Source organism: Arachis ipaensis, chromosome B9 (assembly GCF_059453495.1).
Source record: "Arachis ipaensis isolate K30076 ecotype BB chromosome B9, ASM5945349v1, whole genome shotgun sequence".
NCBI lineage: Eukaryota > Viridiplantae > Streptophyta > Magnoliopsida > Fabales > Fabaceae > Arachis > Arachis ipaensis.
This window is the reverse complement of record NC_142444.1, coordinates 130,417,706-130,438,118: the sequence shown is the minus strand read 5'-3', so window position 1 is coordinate 130,438,118 and position 20,413 is coordinate 130,417,706. Positions and strand designations below refer to the sequence as shown.

At 39.2% G+C, this 20,413-nt stretch overlaps 2 non-coding genes across 2 annotated transcripts; one reads left to right on the top strand and one right to left on the bottom strand.

Annotated features, from left to right (window-relative positions):
- Positions 1-5,124: 5,124 nt before the first annotated feature.
- On the top strand, positions 5,125-5,232 carry LOC148546318 (small nucleolar RNA R71). The gene has a single exon (XR_015900752.1). It is a non-coding gene; the product is annotated as a small nucleolar RNA R71 (small nucleolar RNA).
- Positions 5,233-19,824: 14,592 nt separating this feature from the next.
- Positions 19,825-19,932, bottom strand: LOC148546317 (small nucleolar RNA R71). The gene has a single exon (XR_015901210.1). It is a non-coding gene; the product is annotated as a small nucleolar RNA R71 (small nucleolar RNA).
- Between the last annotated feature and the right edge of the window lie 481 nt (positions 19,933-20,413).

Below are 20,413 nucleotides of genomic sequence, written 5' to 3'. Positions count from 1 at the left end.
TGTAGCTCCAGAAAATCCTCTTTGAGTGCAGGGAGGTCAGAATCCAACAGCATCAGCAGTCCTTCTTCAACCTCTGAATCTGATTTTTGCTCAAGTCCCTCAATTTCAGCCAGAAAATACCTGAAATCACAGAAAAACACACAAACTCATAGTAAAGTCCAGAAATGTGAATTTAACATAAAAACTAATGAAAACATCCCTAAAAGTAACTAGATCCTACTAAAAACATACTAAAAACAATGTCAAAAAGCGTATAAATTATCCGCTCATCACAACACCAAACTTAAATTGTTGCTTGTCCCCAAGCAACTGAAAATCAAATAGGATAAAAAGAAGATAATATACTATAAATTCCAAACTATCAATGAAACAGAGCTTCAATCATATGAGCGGGACTTATAGCTTTTTGCCTCTTGAATAGTTTTGGCATCTCACTTTATCCATTGAGGTTCAGAATGATTGGCATCTATAGGAACTCAGAGTTCAGATAGTGTTATTGATTCTCCGAGTTCAGTATGATGGTTCTTGAACACAGCTTCTTTATGAGTCTTGGCCGTGGCCCTAAGCACTTTGTTTTCCAGTATTACCACCGGATACATAAATGCCACAGACACATAATTGGGTGAACCTTTTCAGATTGTGACTCAGCTTTGCTAAAGTCCCCAATTAGAGGTGTCCAGGGTTCTTAAGCACACTCTTTTTTTGCTTTGGACCTTGACTTTAACCGCTCAGTCTCAAGTTTTCACTTGACACCTACACGCCACAAGCACATGGTTAGGGACAGCTTGGTTTAGCCGCTTAGACCAGGATTTTATTCCTTTAGGCCCTCCTATCCACTGATGCTCAAAGCCTTGGGATCCTTTTTATTTGCCCTTGCCTTTTGGTTTTAAGGGTTATTGGCTTTTTCTGCTTGCTTTTTCTTTTTCTTTCTATTTTTTTTTTTATTTTTTTTTTCTGCAAGCTTTGTTCTTTGCTGCTTTTTCTTGCTTCAAGAATCATTTTTATGATTTTTTAGATTATCAAATAACATGTCTCCTAGTCATCATTCTTTCAAGAGCCAACATATTTAACATTCTTAAACAACAACTTCAAAAGACATATGCACTGTTCAAGCATACATTCAGAAAACAAGAAGCATTGTCACCACATCAATATAATTAAACTAAGTTCAAGGATAAATTCGAAACTCATGTACTTCTTGTTCTTTTGAATTAAAACATTTTTCATTTAAGAGAGGTGATGGATTCATAGGACATTCATATCTTTAAGACAAAGTTACTAACTACTAATGATCATGTAATGAAGGCACAAACATAGATAAGCACATAACATAGAAAACGAAAAACAGAGAAAGCAAGAACAAGGAATGAATCCACCTTAGTGATGGTGGCGTTTCCTTCTTGAGGAACCAATGATGTCCTTGAGCTCTTCTATGTCTCTTCCTTGTCTTTGTTGCTCCTCCCTCATTGCTTTTTGATCTTCTCTTATTTCATGGAGCATGATGGAGTGCTCTTGATGTTCCACCCTTAGTTGTCCCATATTGGAACTCAATTCTCCTAGGGAGGTGTTGATTTGCTCCCAATAATTTTGTGGAGGAAAGTGCATTTGAGGCATTTCCGGAATCTCATGGTGATGAGCTTCTTGCGCCTCTTGAGCTCCATGACTGGGCTCTCTTGCTTGCTCCATCTTTTTCTTAGTGATGGGCTTTTCCTCTTTAATGAGGATATCTCCCTCTATGTCAATCCCAGCTGAATTGCATAGGTGGCAAATGAGGTGAGGAAAGGCTAACCTTGCCATGGTGGAGGACTTGTCAGCCACCTTGTAGAGTTCTTGAGGTATAATCTCATGAACTTCCACCTCTTCTCCAATCATGATGCTATGGATCATGATGGCCCGGTCTATAGTAACTTCAGACCGGTTGCTAGTGGGAATGATTGAGCATTGAATAAACTCCAACCATCCTCTAGCTATAGGCTTGAGGTCCAATCTTCTTAGTTGAACCGGCTTGCCTTTGGAGTCAATCTTCCATTGAGCTCCTTCTACACATATGTCCATAAGGACTTGGTCCAACCTTTGATCAAAGTTGACTCTCCTTGTGTAGGGGCGTGCGTTTTCTTCCATGTATGGCAAGTTGAACGCCAACCTCACATTCTCCGGACTAAAATCTAAGTATTTCCCCCGAACCATTGTAACATAGTTCTTTGGATCCGGGTTCTTACTTTGATCATGGTTTTTGGTGATCCATGCATTGGCATAGAACTCTTGAACCATTAAGATGCCGACTTGTTGGATGGGATTTGTTAGAACTTCCCAACCTCTTCTTTGAATTTCATGTCGGATCTCTGGATACTCATTTCTTTTGAGTTTAAAATTGACCTCAGGGATCACCTTCTTCTTGGCCACAACATCATAGAAGTGGTCTTGATGGGCTTTGGAGATGAATCTTTCCATCTCCCATTACTCGGATGTGGAAGCTTTTGTCTTCCCTTTCCCTCTTCTAGAGGATTCTCCGGTCTTGGGTGCCATCAATGGTAATGGAAAAACAAAAAAGCTATGCTTTTACCACACCAAACTTAGAATATTGCTCGCTCTCGAGCAATAAACAAAAGAATAGAAGAAGAAGAAGAAGAAATATGGAGAGGGAGAGGGAGATGTGGTTTCGGCCAAGAGGAGTGTAGAGGGGTGTGTTGTGTGAATTTGATGAAGAATGGAGGTCTTTATATAGGGAAGGGAGGGGGGGTATTGGTTCGGCCATATGGGTGGGTTTGGGTGGGAAATTGGTTTTGAATTTTGAAGGTAGGTGGAGTTTATGAGGTAGGTTTATGGGGAAGAGTGGATGGATGTGAGTGGTGAAGAGGTGATGGGGAAGAGAGTTTGAGGTGATTGGTGAAGGGTTTTTGGGTAAGAGTGTTTATGGGGTTGTGTGAAAGAGAGTGGTGAGAAGAGGTGAGTGGAGGTAGGTGGGGATCCTGTGGGGTCCACAGATCCTGAGTGGATCCTGTGGGGTCCACAGATCCTGAGGTGTTCAAGGATTTACATCCCTGCACCCATTAGGCATGTAAAAATGCCTTTGTATCCAACTCTGGGCGTTCAGCGCCAGGTTGGTGGCCATTTTGGGCGTTCAACGCCCATCTGTGTGCCATTTCTGGCGTTGTTCTGGCGTTCAGCGCCCAGAAGCTGCCCATTTTGGGCGTTCAGCGCCAGAACCATGCTCTGTTCTGGCGCTGAACGCCAGACAGATGCTCCTCCAGGGTGTAATTTTTCTTCTGCTGTTTTTGATTCCGTTTTCAATTTTTATATTTATTTTGTGACTCCACATGATCATGAACCTAAGAAAATAAGAAAAACAATAAAAATAAGAATTAGATAAACATTGGGTTGCCTCCCAACAAGCGCTTCTTTAATGTCAATAGCTTGACAGTGGGCTCTCATGGAGCCTCACAGATGTGCAGAGCTTTGTTGAGACTCTCCAACACCAAACTTAGAGTTTGGATATAGGAGTTCAACACCAAACTTAGAGTTTGGTTGTGGCCTCCCAACACCAAACTTAGAGTTTGACTGTGGGGGCTCTGGTTGACTCTGCTTGGAGAGAAGCTTTTCCTGCTTCCTCTCCATGGTTGCAGAGGGAGATCCTTGAGTTTTAAACACAAGGGAGTTCTCATTCCATTGAAGGACTATTTCACCTCTGTCAACATCAATCACAGCTCTTGCTGTGGCCAGTAAAGGTCTTCCTAGGATGATGGATTCATCCTCTTCCTTTCCAGTATCCAGGACTATGAAATCAGTAGGTATGTAAAGGCCCTCAACCTTTACTAATACATCTTCTACTTGTCCATAAGCCTGTTTTCTTGAGCTGTCTGCCATCTCCAGTGAGATTTTAGCAGCTTGCACCCCATAGATTCCCAGTTTCTCTATTACAGAGAGGGGCATGAGGTTTATCCCTAAACCAAGGTCACACAGAGCCTTAAAGATCATGGTGCCTATGGTACAAGGGATTATGAACTTTCCAGGATCCTGTCTCTTCTGAGGCAATGTCAGTTGATCCAGATCACTTAGTTCATTGATGAACAAGGGAGGTTCAACTTCCCAAGCATCAATGCCAAATAATTTGGCATTCAGCTTCATGATTGCACCAAGAAACTTGGCAGTTTGCTCTTCAGTGACATCCTCATTCTCTTCAGAAGAGGAATACTCATCAGCGCTCATGAAGGGCATAAGGAGGTTCAATGGAATCTCTATGGTCTCTAGATGAGCCTCAGAGTCCTTTGGTTCCTCAGAGGGAAGCTCCTTATTGATCACTGGACGTCCCAGGATGTCTTCCTCCTTGGGATTCACGTCCTCTCCTCTCCTCACAGGTTCGGCCATGGCGCTTATGTCAATGGCCTTGCACTCTCCTTTTGGGTTCTCTTCTGTATTGCTTGGGAGAGTACTAGGAGGGATTTCAGTGATCCTTTTACTCAGCTGGCCCACTTGTGCTTCCAGATTTCTAATGGAAGACCTTGTTTCATTCATGAAACTTACAGTGGCCTTAGATAGATCAGAGACTAGATTTGCTAAATTAGAAGCATTTTGTTCAGAGTTCTCTGTCTGTTGCTGAGTTGATGATGGAAAAGGCTTGCTATTGCTAAACCTGTTTCTTCCACCATTATTAAAGCCTTGTTGGGGCTTTTGATCCTTCCATGAGAAATTTGGATGATTTCTCCATGTTGAGTTATAGGTGTTTCCATAAGGTTCACCTAAGTAATTTACCTCTGCTATTGCAGGGTTCTCAGGATCATAAGCTTCTTCTTCAGAAGATGCTTCTTGAGTACTGTTGGATGCAGCTTGCATTCCATGCAGACTCTGAGAGATCATATTGACTTGCTGAGTCAATATTTTATTCTGAGCCAATATGGCATTCAGAGTATCAACCTCAAGAACTCCCTTCTTCATAGGCGTCCCATTACTCACAGGATTCCTTTCAGAAGTGTACATGAACTGGTTATTAGCAACCATGTCAATGAGTTCTTGAGCTTCTGCAGGCGTTTTCTTTAGGTGAATGGATCCACCTGCAGAAGTGTCCAGTGACATCTTTGATAGCTCAGATAAACCATCATAGAATATATCCAGGATGGTCCATTCTGAAAGCATGTCAGAAGGACACTTTTTGGTCAACTGTTTGTATCTTTCCCAAGCTTCATAGAGGGATTCACCTTCTTTCTGTCTGAAGGTTTGAACATCAGCTCTAAGCTTGCTCAGCTTTTGAGGAGGAAAGTACTTGGCTAAGAAAGCCGTGACCAGCTTATCCCAAGAGTTCAGGCTGTCTTTGGGTTGAGAATCCAACCATAATCTAGCTCTGTCTCTTACAGCAAAAGGGAAAAGCATGAGCCTGTAGACTTCAGGATCTACTCCATTAGTCTTAACAGTATCACATATCTGCAAGAATTCAGTTAAGAACTGAAAAGGATCTTCAGATGGAAGTCCATGAAACTTGCAGTTCTGCTGCATCAGAGAAACTAACTGAGGTTTCAGCTCAAAGTTGTTTGCTCCAATGGTAGGAATGGAGATGCTTCTTCCATGTAAATTGGAATTAGGTGCAGTGAAGTCACCAAGCATTCTCCTTGCATTGTTGTTGGGTTCGGCTGCCATCTCCTTTACTTGTTCGAAATTTTCAATCAAGTTGTCTCTGGATTGTTGTAATTTAGCTTCTCTTAATTTTCTCTTCAGAGTCCTTTCAGGTTCTGGATCAGCTTCAACAAGAATGCCTTTTTCTCTGTCCCTGCTCATAAGAAAGAAAAGAGAAGAAGAAAAGAAGAGGAATCCTCTATGTCACAGTAAAGAGGATCCTTATTGTTAGTAGAAGAAAAGAAGAAGAAATTCGAACACAGATAGAGGAGGGGGTTCGAATTTGGTGATGATGTGAGGAAGAGATGTTAGTTAATGAATGAATAAATAGAATAGGATGAGAGAGATGGAGGGATAATTTTCGAAAATTATTTTGAAAAAGAGTTAGTGATTTTCGAAAATGGTTTTTGAAAAATGTTAGTAATTTTCGAAAATTTTTGAAATCAAAAAAAAAATAAAAAAAATAAAAATAATTAGTTAATTAAAAAGAAATTTTTGAAAAAGAGGGAAGATATTTTCGAAAATTAGAGAGAGAGAGAGTTAGTTAGGTAGTTTTGAAAAAGTTAAGAAACAAACAAAAAGTTAGTTAGTTAGTTGAAACAAATTTTGAAAAGATAAGAAGTTAGGAAGTTAGAAAAGATATTTTGAAAAGATATTTTCGAAAAAGATAAGATAAGAAGATATTTTTGAAAAGATATGATTGAAATTAGTTTTGAAAAAGATTTGATTTTTAAAATCTCAATTAATGACTTGATTCATAAGAAATCACAAGATATGATTCTAGAACTTAAAGTTTGAATCTTTCTTAACAAGCAAGTAACAAACTTCAAATTTTTGAATCAAAACATTAATTGATTAAGTTATTTTCGAAAATTTGGTATAAAAATAAGAAAAAGATTTTTGAAAAATATTTTTGGAATTTTCGAAAATAACTAAGAATTTTGAAAAAGATTTGATTTTTGAAAAAGATTTTGAAAAAGATAAGATTTTCAAATTGAAAATTTGATTTGACTCATAAGAAACAGCTTTGATTTTTAAAATTTTTTTTTTTTTGAAAAAGTCAACTCAATTTTCGAATTTGATGGGAGAAAAAGGGAAAGATATTTTTTTGATTTTTTTGAAATTTTTATGAAAAACATGAAAATTATGCAATGCATGAAATTTTTAGATCAAAACAATGAATGCATGCATGAATGATATGAATGTCAAGATGAACACCAAGAACACTATGAATGTCAAGATGAACATCAAGAACATAATTTTGAAAAATTTTTAATGCAAAGAAAACATGCAAGACACCAAACTTAGAATTCTTTAATGCTTACGCACTAAGAATTCAAGAATGCATATGATAAACATGAAAAGACACAAAACAAAAAATCATCAAGATCAAACAAGAAGACTTACCAAGAACAACTTGAAGATCATGAAGAACACTATGAATGCATGATATTTTCGAAAAATGCAAGATGCATATGCAATCGACACCAAACTTAAGATATGACTCAAGACTCAAACAAGAAACACAAAAATATTTTTGATTTTTATGATTTTCTAAATTTTTTTTTGTATTTTTCGAAAATTATATGAAAAAGAAAAATAAGGATTCCAAAATTTTTAATATGAATTCCAGGAATCTTGCATTGTTAGTCTAAAGCTTCAGTCCAGGAATTAGACATGGCTCACTAGCCAGCCAAGCTTTCAAAGAAAGCTCCAGTCCAAAACACTAGACATGGCCAATGGCCAGCCAAGCTTCAGCAGGTGATCATGGATCAGCAGCAGGTGGATGAGCAACAACTAAATTGCTCTTGATAACAAATTGCAAGCCTCAGTCCAAATGAATTTAGACATGGCTTTACAGCCAGCCAGGCTTCAACATGCTTCATGAAACACTAGAATTCATTCTTAAAAATTCTGAAGCCATAGAATAATTTATTTTTGAAAACATTTTTATATTTTTTCGAAAACAGATGAGAGATTTTTGAAATTATTTTTGAAAAAGAAAAGAAACAAAAAGAAAATTACCTATTCTGAGCAACAAGATGAACTGTCAGTTGTCCAAACTCAAACAATCCCCGGCAACGGCGCCAAAAACTTGGTGTTGTTGCCGGATCAAAAGGGAATCTGGCACTGATGTTACCGGACCAAAAGCTTGCCGAAGACTCAAATAATCCCCGGCAACGGCGCCAAAAACTTGGTGCACGAAATTGTGATGTCCAGGCTCGAACAATCCCTGGTAATGGCTCCAAAGCTTGGTGCTCTGATCTTAATTCATAATTGTCACAACTTCGATACAACTAACCAGCAAGTGCACTGGGTCGTCCAAGTAATACCTTACGTGAGTAGGGGTCGAATCCCACGGAGATTGTTGGTATGAAGCAAGCTATGGTCACCTTGTAAATCTCAGTCAGGCAGATATAAAGTGATAATGGTGTTTTCGAATATTATATAATAAAATAGGGATAGAGATACTTATGTAATTCATTGGTAGGAATTTCAGATAAGCGAATGGAGATGCTTTTCGTTCCTCTGAACCTCTGCTTTCCTGCTATCTTCATCCAATCAGTCTTACTCCTTTCCATGGCTGGCTTTATGTGATACATCACCACTGTCAATGGCTACTTTCGGTCATCTCTCGGGAAAATGATCCAATGCCCTGTCACGGCACGGCTAATCGTCTGGAGGCATCACCCTTGCCAATGGCTTCATCTTATCCTCTCAGTGAATAATATGCTCACGCACCCTGTCACGGCACGGCTATTCATCTGTCGGTTCTCGATCATGCTGGAATAGGATTTACTATCCTTTTGCGTCTGTCACTAACGCCCTGCAATCGCGAGTTAGGAGCTCGTCACAGTCATTCAATCATTGAATCCTACTCGGAATACCACAGACAAGGTTTAGACTTTCCGGATTCTCTTGAATGCCGCCATCATTCTAGCTTACGCCACGAAGATTCTGGTTAGGAGATCTAAGAGATATTCATTCTAGCTTATTTCATGTAGAACGGAAGTGTTTGTCAGGCACGTGTTCATAAGGGAGAAGGATGATGAGCGTCACACATAATCATCACCTTCATCACGTTCTTGGGTGCGAATGGATATCTTAGAAGCGAAATAAGAAGAATTGAATAGAAAACAGTAGTACTTTGCATTAATCTTTGAGGAACAGCAGAGCTCCACACCTTAATCTATGGAGTGTAGAAACTCTACCGTTGAAAATACATAAGTGAAGGTCCAGGCATGGCCGAGAGAGCCAGCCCCCAAAACATGATCAAAGGATCATAAGGTAATCCAAAGATGCCTAATACAATAGTAAGAGGTCCTATTTATAATAAACTAGCTACTAGGGTTTACATGAGTAAGTAATTGATGCATAAATCCACTTCCGGGGCCCACTTGGTGTGTGTTTGGGCTGAGCCTGAGTGTTGCACGTGCAGAGGCCATTTGTGGAGTTGAACGCCAGTTTCTGTGCCATTTTGGGCGTTCAACTCTGGTTTTGGATCCTTTTCTGGCGCTGGACGCCAGATTTGGGCAGAAGGCTGGCGTTGAACGCCAGTTTACGTCGTCAATTCTTGGCCAAAGTATGGACTATTATATATTTCTGGAAAGCCCTGGATGTCTACTTTCCAACGCAATTGGAAGCGCGCCATTTCGAGTTCTGTAGCTCCAGAAAATCTTCTTTGAGTGCAGGGAGGTCAGAATCCAACAGCATCAGCAGTCCTTCTTCAACCTCTGAATCTGATTTTTGCTCAAGTCCCTCAATTTCAGCCAGAAAGTACCTGAAATTACAGAAAAACACACAAACTCATAGTAAAGTCCAGAAATGTGAATTTAACATAAAAACTAATGAAAACATCCTTAAAAGTAACTAGATCCTACTAAAAACATACTAAAAACAATGTCAAAAAGCGTATAAATTATCCGCTCATCATGTGTGCTGGGGCTGAGACTTAAGCAATTCACGTGCATAAGGCCATTTTGGGCGTTCAACGCCAGGTTTGGATCCATTTCTGGCATTGAACTCCAACTTTTAATCCTTTTCTGGCGCTGAACGCCAGAATTGGGCAGAGAACTGGCGTTGAATGCCAGTTTATGTCATCTATCCTTGAGCAAAGTATGGACTATTATATATTTCTGGAAAGCCCTGGATGTCTACTTTCCAACGCAATTGGAAGCACGCCATTTCGAGTTCTGTAGCTCTAGAAAATCTACTTTGAGTGCAGGGAGGTCAGAATCCAACAGCATCAACAGTCCTTTTTCAGCCTGAATCAGATTTTTGCTCAGCTCCTTCAATTTCAGCCAGAAAAATACCTGAAATTACAGAAAAACACACAACTCATAGTAAAGTCTAGAAATATGAATTTTTCCTAAAAACTAATGAAAATAAACTAAAAACTAACTAAAACATACTAAAAATTATATGAAATTAACCCCAAAAAGCGTATAAAATATCCGCTCATCAGGCTCCCTCCCTTAAAAAGGTTGGCAGCTCGTTTTGTGTTAGCAGATAAAAGCATTATTACAGTGGCTGGAGTTGCTGAAGATGTATTAGTGGGCATTAAGGGGCTCCCATTTCCCATTGATTTTTATATCCTGGAGATGCCCCAAAATGACTCCGAGAAACCATCATCAATCCTACTCGGAAGACCATTCCTGAAGACCTCGAAGTTCAAATTAGATGCTTTTTTAGGAACATACTCTTTTGAAATAGATGGCCGAGTAGTAATCTTCAATCTGAATGGAGTTATGAAGCATCCTCTGGAGGATCATTCTATCCTCCAGTGTGACATCATAGATGAAACCGTGGCTGAAGTTCACCAGGAGGAATTTGAAGAGAAGTACATAGGACAAGGTCCAAGTGTGGGGACATTCTCAAAAGACAATGACAGTGCTTTACCATTGTTACCAGCTCCAGACAACCCAGAGCCTAACCATGATCAGAAGTTAGAATTAAAACCCCTTCCTCCACACCTCAAATATGCTTACCTTGAAGATGAGCAGAAGTTTCCAGTTATCATTGCAAGGGAACTCACTTCTCAACAGGAAGAGCAGTTACTTAGTGTGCTGAGGAGGCACAAGAAGGAAATTAGTTGGAGTTTGGCAGACATAGTAGGCATCAACCCTCAAGTCTGTGAGCATAGGATATTTTTAGAAGAGGGAGCAAGACCTGTCCGTCAATCCCAGAGAAGACTGAATCCCACTATCTTAGAGGTTGTCAAGAAGGAAGTGACCAGACTACTGGAGGCAGATATCATCTACCCTTTTTCAGACAGTGAATGGGTAAGCCCAGTACAAGTGGTGCCCAAGAAGTCTGGAGTCACTACAGTGAAGAATGAGCACGGAGAACTCATGGCAACCAGAGTTCAGAACGCCTGGAGGGTCTGCATTAACTACAGACGCCTCAACCAGGCCACTCGTAAGGATCACTATCCTCTTCCATTCATTAATCAAATGCTGGATCGCCTGTCAGGTAAATCACATTATTATTTTTTAGATGGTTACACAGGTTATTTCCAGATTCATATAGATCATCTGTCAGGTAAATCACATTATTATGGTTTAACATTAGTCTATCCTTTATCTGTTTTGTTACGTTATCGATCGGAGTGTTGTGCTTTTCAATTTAACGGTTTTATTTTACCCCTTCTCTTTAAAGGCTCCTAGTTATAAATATCTTTCACAATACTATATGTACTAATTTTTATTTTTAGAGGTCGTAATACCTCGCCACCTCTGTCTTATGACTTAAGCATAAGGCTCTGTGTGGTAGGGTGTTACATTTTGGTATCAGAGCAGTTCGTTCCTGTCGAGCCTGAGGGACGGACTGACTATGCTTCTGTGCATTCTCTGTAAGTGTGTTTATGTGCTATTAGAATATCTAACTGATATACCTGGCATAAACATTCATGAGCATACATTTGGGACTTCGAAGTACTAGACTTCCGATATTGAGACTAATCAACTTGATATCGATTGTTTGGTGTGTATAGGAACCAGATGGCGCCTCGTGGACGCGATCGAGGTCGTGGGAGAGGTCGTACTAGTACTCAGGGAATGGAAGCCAACCCAAATAACCCGGTAGATTTTATGGTGGCGTTGGAGAATATGGTTGCTGCTATGCAGGCCACTGTTGCGGCCCTTGGACAACAGATGAACAACCATGGTAATGACGGAAGTGGAGCTCAGGGCCGGATGACACTGGCAACCTTCTTGAAGGTTAATCCACCTAAGTTCAAGGGAACCACTAATCTGACTGAAGCCGATACCTTGTTTCAGGCTATGGAGCGAGCATTGCAAGCGCAGATGGTACCTGAAGGGCAGTGTGTTGAGTTTGCTACTTATCTGCTCACTGAGGAAGCATCGCAGTGGTGGCAAGGAGTCTGAATTCTGCTACAGCAGGGTGTTAACCCTATCACCTAGGATGCCTTCCAGGAGGAGTTCTATAATAAGTACTTTCTAAATTCTGCTAGGACGGCCAAGGAACTGGAGTTACTGTAGCTGAAGCAGGGTGTTATGTCCGTATCCAAGTATACTGACAAGTTTGAGGAGCTACTCAGGTTTTTCCGTATGTGTCAAGGAGCTCTGGGAGACTTTGAGGAATGGAAGTGCATTAAGTATGAAGGAGGACTCCGAAGTGATATCTTTAGCTCAGTGGGACCAATGGAGATCAGAACTTTCTCAGAGTTGGTGAATAAGAGCAGGATTGCAGAAGAATGTGTGAAAAAGGCAGCTGCAGAGAGAGGAAGCCATAGAGGACCATTCCCACAAAACCGTGGAAAGAGCTTTGCTCCTAGAGGTCCGCCTTTCAAGCGGAGAGGCTCTTTCAGGAGGCCCAACAACAACAACTCCCAAGGGAAAAGGTTTGGGAACCAACCTTAGAATGAACAAGCTTGTGCTAGGTGCGGGAGTCACCATCCAGGAGCCCCATGCAAGGCCGGATGGGGCTTGTGCTATTCTTGTGGTAAGGCGGGGCATAAATTCGTAAATTGTCCGAAAAAGCATAAGCAAGGTGCATGGAGAGCACAGCAGCCTGGCCGGGTGTTCACCACCTCAACTGTTGGTGCTGAAGGATCTGAGACACTTATCCGAGGTAACTATGAAATGGCTGGTCAAGTTTTAAATGCTTTATTTGATTCGGGAGGAACACATTCATTCATTGCATTCGAAAAAGCTAGTGACCTAGGATTGAAGATTGTAGTCTTAGGTTATGACCTAAAGGTGTATAATGCCACCCATGAAGCCATGATAATTAGGCTAGGATGCCCACAAGTTTCATTTAGGGTCCAGTGATAAACCCATATTTTATGATATATTTTGTGCTTAGTTTGAGTGATTTATTCAATCCTTCACCCACTTATTCATATTAATTGCATGGTTTTACTTTCCCTTCCTTATTATGTGATGTATGTGAAAAACATGTTTCCTATGCTTTAAAATTAATTATTTTAATTATCTTTATTTCCATTCGATGTCATGATTAGTGTGTTGAGTAGTTTCAGATCTTCTAAGGCAGGAATGACTTAAAGGATGGAAAGGAAACATACAAAAATGGAAGGAAAGCATAAAATGGAGTTCGTGAAGAAACTGGCATCCACGCGATCGCATGGGCGACGCGGACGCATGCCAAGCGCGAAGAAGCAGCGACGCGGCCGCATGACTGACGCGACCGCGTGCCTTAAGCAGAACACATATGACGCGGTCGCATGACTGACGCGACCGCGTGACAAGGAAAACTCCGAATGACGCGACTGCGTGACCCACGCGGATGCGTGACAAAGGCCGTGCACCAGAAATTGCAGAAAACGCTCCCAGCGAATTCTGAAGCCCTTTTTGGCCCAAATCTGAGTCCAGAAGGCATAGAACAGAGGTTATGAAGTGGGGGAATGCATCCATTCAAGGGGAGACACGACTTTAGTTAGTTTTCATGATTTAGATTTAGTTTCGAGAGGGAGATTCTCTCATCTCTCTTAGGATTAGGATTTAGGATTTCTCTTAGTTTTAGGAGTGACTCTCGATCCCAGGTTCAATGTTCTTTTACTTTATATTTATCTCTTACTTTCAGATACTTTAATGCTTATATTAGTTATGTTGCCTATTTGGTTTACGCTACATTCATGTTACAGATTACTCTTTTGAATTAATGTTATTTAAGGTATTTCAGTTTAATATTGCTTTCTCTTATTTACATTATTGTTATTCCCATCTGAAGACATTTTTATTCTAGTAGATTTATTTTTCTTCTGGTCTTGGTTAAGAAATCAGTAACTCAGGAGTTATCAAACTCAAACATGAATGATAATTGTTATCTTGTTAACTAAACTGAACTTCAATAATCCCAATCTTTTCTTAGGAAATAAATAGGATTCGAAGATCAAACCAATTAATCCCTTGACCTTCCTTTATCTTGGTAAAGGTTAACAAAGTGGAATTAAGATTCGATTCTCATCATCATTGATAAGGATAGCTAGGATAGGACCTCTAATTTCTCATACCTTGCCAAAAGTTTATTTACAGTCATTTATTTATTTTACTTGCCATTTAAATTACTTGTTCTTCATTTACTTTATTTGCTAATTAAATCATTCCCTCCTCATTCTACAAACCCCAATTTACAATCTCCATAACCAATAATAAGAACATACTTCCCTGCAGTTCCTTGAGAAGACGACCCGAGGTTTGAATACTTCGGTTATCAATTTATTTAGGGGTTTGTTACTTGTGACAACCAAAACGGTTGTAAGAAAGGTTGATTGCTTGGTTTAGTAACTATACTTGCAACGAGAGTTTACTATAACCTCTAAACCATCAATCCTTCCTGCTCTTTCAAAATGGCGCCGTTGCCGGGGAACTGCAATCGTGTGCCTTATTATTGGTTATTGTAAATATTTTTCTTTTACTTGTTTATTTGTCTTTATTTTTCCCCTCTTTATTTCTTTTTAGCTACTATGAATTCTCACCCCTATCGCTTTGAGTTTGGTTCTAATGTTATTGAAAGGTATGAAAGTTATAACAGGAACATGCATCAAGGTCAGAGCAATCAAAGATGGATGGAGCCAAGAGGATCTGATCAACCCTTTAGGCAACAACACCCTCCAAGATATCATGGACAAAGACCATTCTACAATGCATACCAAGCAAATAGACATGGTGGACAACCTTGTAATTACCAACAAGCCCCACCCTGTACTTATAGACCATCCTCTCATCATAACTCCGAACCACCATACTCACAAGCTCCTTTTTACCATTCACCACCATATGATCCTCATTTATCCCAGTTCCAATCCAATCACTCCCAAACACCACCACTTCCCCTTGTACCATATCCAAATCTATCACCTCGAGAATCAGAGGTTCGCCTCAAGGAAACAGTAAATCGAATTCAAACAACCCTTCATCAACTGGAGCAAGTAGTAAGTCAATTATCTTCTAGACGTTCGAACATTCAAGAACCTCCCACAGCCCCATGTGGACAATCTAACGAAGAGCGTAGTATGAAGGAGATACTAGAAACTCCAGTAGACAAGACAGAGCATGGCTTCGTACTGGAACAAGTAAAGGAAGCTGTCATTATTGAAGAAGAAGAGTTGGTTGAAGACTTAGGAGACGCTGAACCTCCATGGGAATCCAAAGTTGTGGAGCATTCTGTCCAGGATGTTACAATTGATGCTAAGGAGGATTGTGCACAATTCCCAAAGCAAGTCTTTCATGAAGAACTAGGCAGAATAACCCAAGAAGCAGATTTTCTTGATGATGATAGTCACAAGTCAAGTTCTCCTAGTAATGAGCTTGCATCCGCAAGTGAATTCTCTGAGATCGAAGAATCTTCCCCAAGTGAATACGAAGATGATACGGAGGTAGATTTCTCTCAACCTCCAGTCTATGACTTAAGTGATGAGGAAGACATAGATGGCTCTGATCAGGACATGGATACAGTTGAAGAATCTTGCAAGGAAGTGGAGAATTTCACAGAAGAGCACTGATGAGCGGATAATTTATACGCTTTTTGACATTGTTTTTAGTATGTTTTTAGTAGGATCTAGTTACTTTTAGGGATGTTTTCATTAGTTTTTATGTTAAATTCACATTTCTGGACTTTACTATGAGTTTGTGTGTTTTTCTGTGATTTCAGGTATTTTCTGGCTGAAATTGAGGGACTTGAGCAGAAATCAGATTCAGAGGTTGAAGAAGGACTGCTGATGCTGTTGGATTCTGACCTCCCTGCACTCAAAGTGTATTTTCGGGAGCTACAGAACTCGAAATGGTGCGCTTCCAATTGCGTTGGAAAGTAGACATCCAGGGCTTTCCAGAAATATATAATAGTCCATACTTTGGCCAAGAATTGACGACGTAAACTGGCGTTCAACGCCAGCCTTCTGCCCAAATCTGGCGTCCAGCGCCAGAAAAGGATCCAAAACCAGAGTTGAACGCCCAAACTGGCACAGAAACTGGCGTTCAACTCCACAAATGGCCTCTGCACGTGCTACACTTAAGCTCAGCCCAAACACACACCAAGTGGGCCCCAGAAGTGGATTTATGCATCAATTACTTACTCATGTAAACCCTAGTGACTAGTTTATTATAAATAGAACCTCTTACTATTGTATTAGGTATCTTTGGTCTCAGTTTTATTCCATTGTTCATCTTAGGAGACTATTGATCTCGTTTAGGGGGCTGGCCATCTCGGCCATGCCTGGACCTTCACTTATGTATTTTCAACGGTAGAGTTTCTACACTCCATAGATTAAGGTGTGGAGCTCTGCTGTTCCTCAAAGATTAATGCAAAGTACTACTGTTTTCTATTCAATTCTTCTTATTTCGTTTCTAAGATATCCATTCGCACCCAAGAACGTGATGAAGGTGATGATTATGTGTGACGCTCATCACCATTCTCCCCTATGAACGCGTGCCTGACAAACACTTCTGTTCTACATGAATTAAGCTAGAATGAGTATCTCTTAGATCTCCTAACCAGAATCTTCGTGGCATAAGCTAGAATGATGGCGGCATTCAAGAGAATCCGGAAGGTCTAAACCTTGTCTGTGGTATTCTGAGTAGGATTCAATGATTGAATGACTGTGACGAGCTTCAAACTCGCGAGTGCTGGGCGTTAGTGACAGACGCAAAAGGAGGGTGAATCCTATTCCAGCATGATCGGGAACCGACAGATGAATAGCCGTGCCGTGACAGGGTGCGTGAGCATATTATTCACTGAGAGGAGGGGATGTAGCCACTGACAACGGTGATGCCCTTGCATACAGCCAGCCATGGAAAGGAGTAAGACTGATTGGATGAAGATAGCAGGAAAGCAGAGGTTCAGAGGAACGAAAAGCATCTCCATTCGCTTATCTGAAATTCCTACCAATGATTTACATAAGTATCTCTATCCCTATTTTATTATATAATATTCGAAAACACCATTATCACTTTATATCTGCCTGACTGAGATTTACAAGGTGACCATAGCTTGCTTCATACCAACAATCTCCGTGGGATTCGACCCTTACTCACGTAAGGTATTACTTGGACGACCCAGTGCACTTGCTGGTTAGTTGTATCGAAGTTGTGACAATTATGAATTAAGATCAGAGCACCAAGCTTTGGAGCCATTACCAGGATTTGTTCGAGCCTGGAGATCACAATTTCGAGCACCAAGTTTTTGGCGCCGTTGCCGGGGATTGTTTGTGTATGGACAACTGACGGTTCATCTTGTTGCTCAGATTAGGTAATCTTCTTTTTATTTTATTTTCAAAAACTTTTCAAAAATATTTCTAAAATTTTCTCATCTGTTTTCGAAAAAAATAAAAATGTTTTCAAAAATAAATTATTCTATGGCTTCAAAATTTTTAAGAATGAATTCTAGTGTTTCATGAAATATGTTGAATCATATCTGGCTGTAAAGCCATACCCAAACTACTTTGGGATTGGTATTCAACTAATCACTCCAGCCCATGTAATTATATGTTGCAGCCTGGCTGGCTGTAAAGCCATGTCTAAATTCATTTGGACTGAGGCTTGCAATTGGTTATCAAGAGCAAGCTAGTTGGAGCTAATCCACCTGCTACTATTCCTGATCTACCCGCTGTTGATCCACGATCACCTGCTGAAGCTTGGCTGGCCATTGGCCATGTCTAGTGTTTTGGACTGAAGCTTTCATTGAAAGCTTGGCTGGCTAGTGAGCCATGTCTAATTCCTGGACTGAAGCTTTAGACTAACATGGCAAGATTCCTGGAATTCATATTAAAAATTTTGGAATCCTTATTTTTCTTTTAATTTTCGAAAAATATAAAATAAAAATCCAAAAAAAATTAGAAAATCATAAAAATCAAAAATATTTTGTGTTCTTGTTTGAGTCTTGAGTCACATTATAAGTTTGGTGTCACTTGCATATGCATCTTGCAAATTTTCGAAAATTCATGCATTCATAGTGTTCTTCATGATCTTCAAGTTGTTCTTGGTAAGTCTTCTTGTTTGATCTTGATGATTTTTTGTTTTATGTTGTATGGTGTTTTTCATATGCATTCTTGAATTCTTAGTGCGTAAGCATTAAAGAATTCTAAGTTTGGTGTCTTGCATGTTTTCTTTGCATTAAAAATTTTTCAAAAATATGTTCTTGATGTTCATCATGACATTCAAAGTGTTCTTGGTGTTCATCTTGACATTCATAGCATTCTTGCATGCATCACATGTTTTGATCTAAAAATTTCATGCATTGCATAATTTTCATGTTTTTCAAAAAAAATTCAAAAATCAAAAAAATATCTTTCCCTTTTTCTCTCATCAAATTCGAAAATTGAGTTGACTTTTTCAAAAATTTTTAAAAATCAAATTGTTTCTCATGAGTCAAATCAAATTTTCAATTTGAAAATCTTATCTTTTTCAAAATCTTTTTCAAAAATCAAATCTTTTTCAAAATTCTTAGTTATTTTCGAAAATTCCAAAAATATTTTTCAAAAATCTTTTTCTTATTTTTATACCAAATTTTCGAAAATAACATAATCAATTAATGTTTTGATTCAAAAATTTGAAGTTTGTTACTTGCTTGTTAAGAAAAATGCAAACTTTAAGTTCTAGAATCATATCTTGTGATTTCTTGTGAATCAAGTCATTAATTGTGATTTTAAAAAAAATCAAATCTTTTTCAAAACTAATTCATATCATATCTTTTCAAAATATCTTCTTATCTTATCTTTTTCAAAAATATCTTTTCAAAATATCTTTTCTAACTTCCTAACTTCTTATCTTTTCAAATTTGTTTCAACTAACTAACTAACTTTTTGTTTGTTTCTTAACTTTTTCAAAACCACCTAACTAATTCTAATTTTCGAAAATATCTCCCTCTTTTTCAAAAATTTCTTTTTAATTAACTAATTATTTTTATTTTTTATTTTTTATTTCAAAAATTTTCGAAAATACTAACATTTTTTTTCAAAAACCATTTTTCAAAAATCACTAACACTTTTTCAAAATAATTTTTGAAAATTATTCCTCCCCCATCTCATTCTATTTATTCATTCATATCCTAACATCTCACATCTCAAAGCCTCCTCACAGTTGTGTTTCTTCCATTACATTACATTCTTTGTCTCCCCCTCTTTTCTTTCACTTACAAAGGGATCCCTATACTGAGGTATAAAGGATCTCTATTATTATTATCATTTTTCTGGCCATTCTTCCTTGTCATATGAGCAGGAGCAAGGATAAGAACATTCTTGTGGAAGCAGATCCAGAACCTGAAAGGACTCTGAAGAGAAAATTAAGAGAAGCTAAAATACAACAATCCAGAGATAACCTTTCAGAAATCTTCGAACAGGCAGAGGAGATGGCAGCCGAAAATAATAATAATGTAAGGAAGATGCTTGGTGACTTTACTGCACCTAATTCCAATTTACATGGAAGAAGCATCTCCATTCCTGCCATTGGAGCAAACAATTTTGAGCTGAAACCTCAATTAGTTTCTCTGATGCAGCAGAACTGCAAGTTTCATGGACTTCCATCTGAAGATCCTTTTCAGTTCTTAACTGAATTCTTGCAGATATGTGATACTGTTAAGACTAATGGAGTAGATCCTGAAGTCTACAGGCTCATGCTTTTCCCTTTTGCTGTAAGAGACAGAGCTAGATTAGGGTTGGATTCTCAACCTAAAGACAGCCTGAACTCTTGGGATAAGCTGGTCACGGCTTTCTTAGCCAAGTACTTTCCTCCTCAAAAGCTGAGCAAGCTTAGAGCTGATGTTCAAACCTTCAAACAGAAAGAAGGTGAATCTCTCTATGAAGCTTGGGAAAGATACAAACAGTTGACCAAAAAGTGTCCTTCTGACATGCTTTCAGAATGGACCATCCTGGATATATTCTATGATGGTTTATCTGAGCTATCAAAGATGTCACTGGACACTTCTGCAGGTGGATCCATTCACCTAAAGAAAACGCCTGCAGAAGCTCAAGAACTCATTGACATGGTTGCTAATAACCAGTTCATGTACACTTCTGAAAGGAATCCTGTGAGTAATGGGACGCCTATGAAGAAGGGAGTTCTTGAAGTTGATACTCTGAATGCCATCTTGGCTCAGAATAAAATATTGACTCAGCAAGTCAATATGATCTCTCAGAGTCTGCATGGAATGCAAGCTGCATCCAACAGTACTCAAGAGGCATCTTCTGAAGAAGAAGCCTATGATCCTGAGAACCCTGCAATAGCAGAGGTAAATTACTTAGGTGAACCTTATGGAAACACCTATAACTCAACATGGAGAAATCATCCAAATTTCTCATGGAAGGATCAAAAGCCTCAACAAGGCTTTAATAATG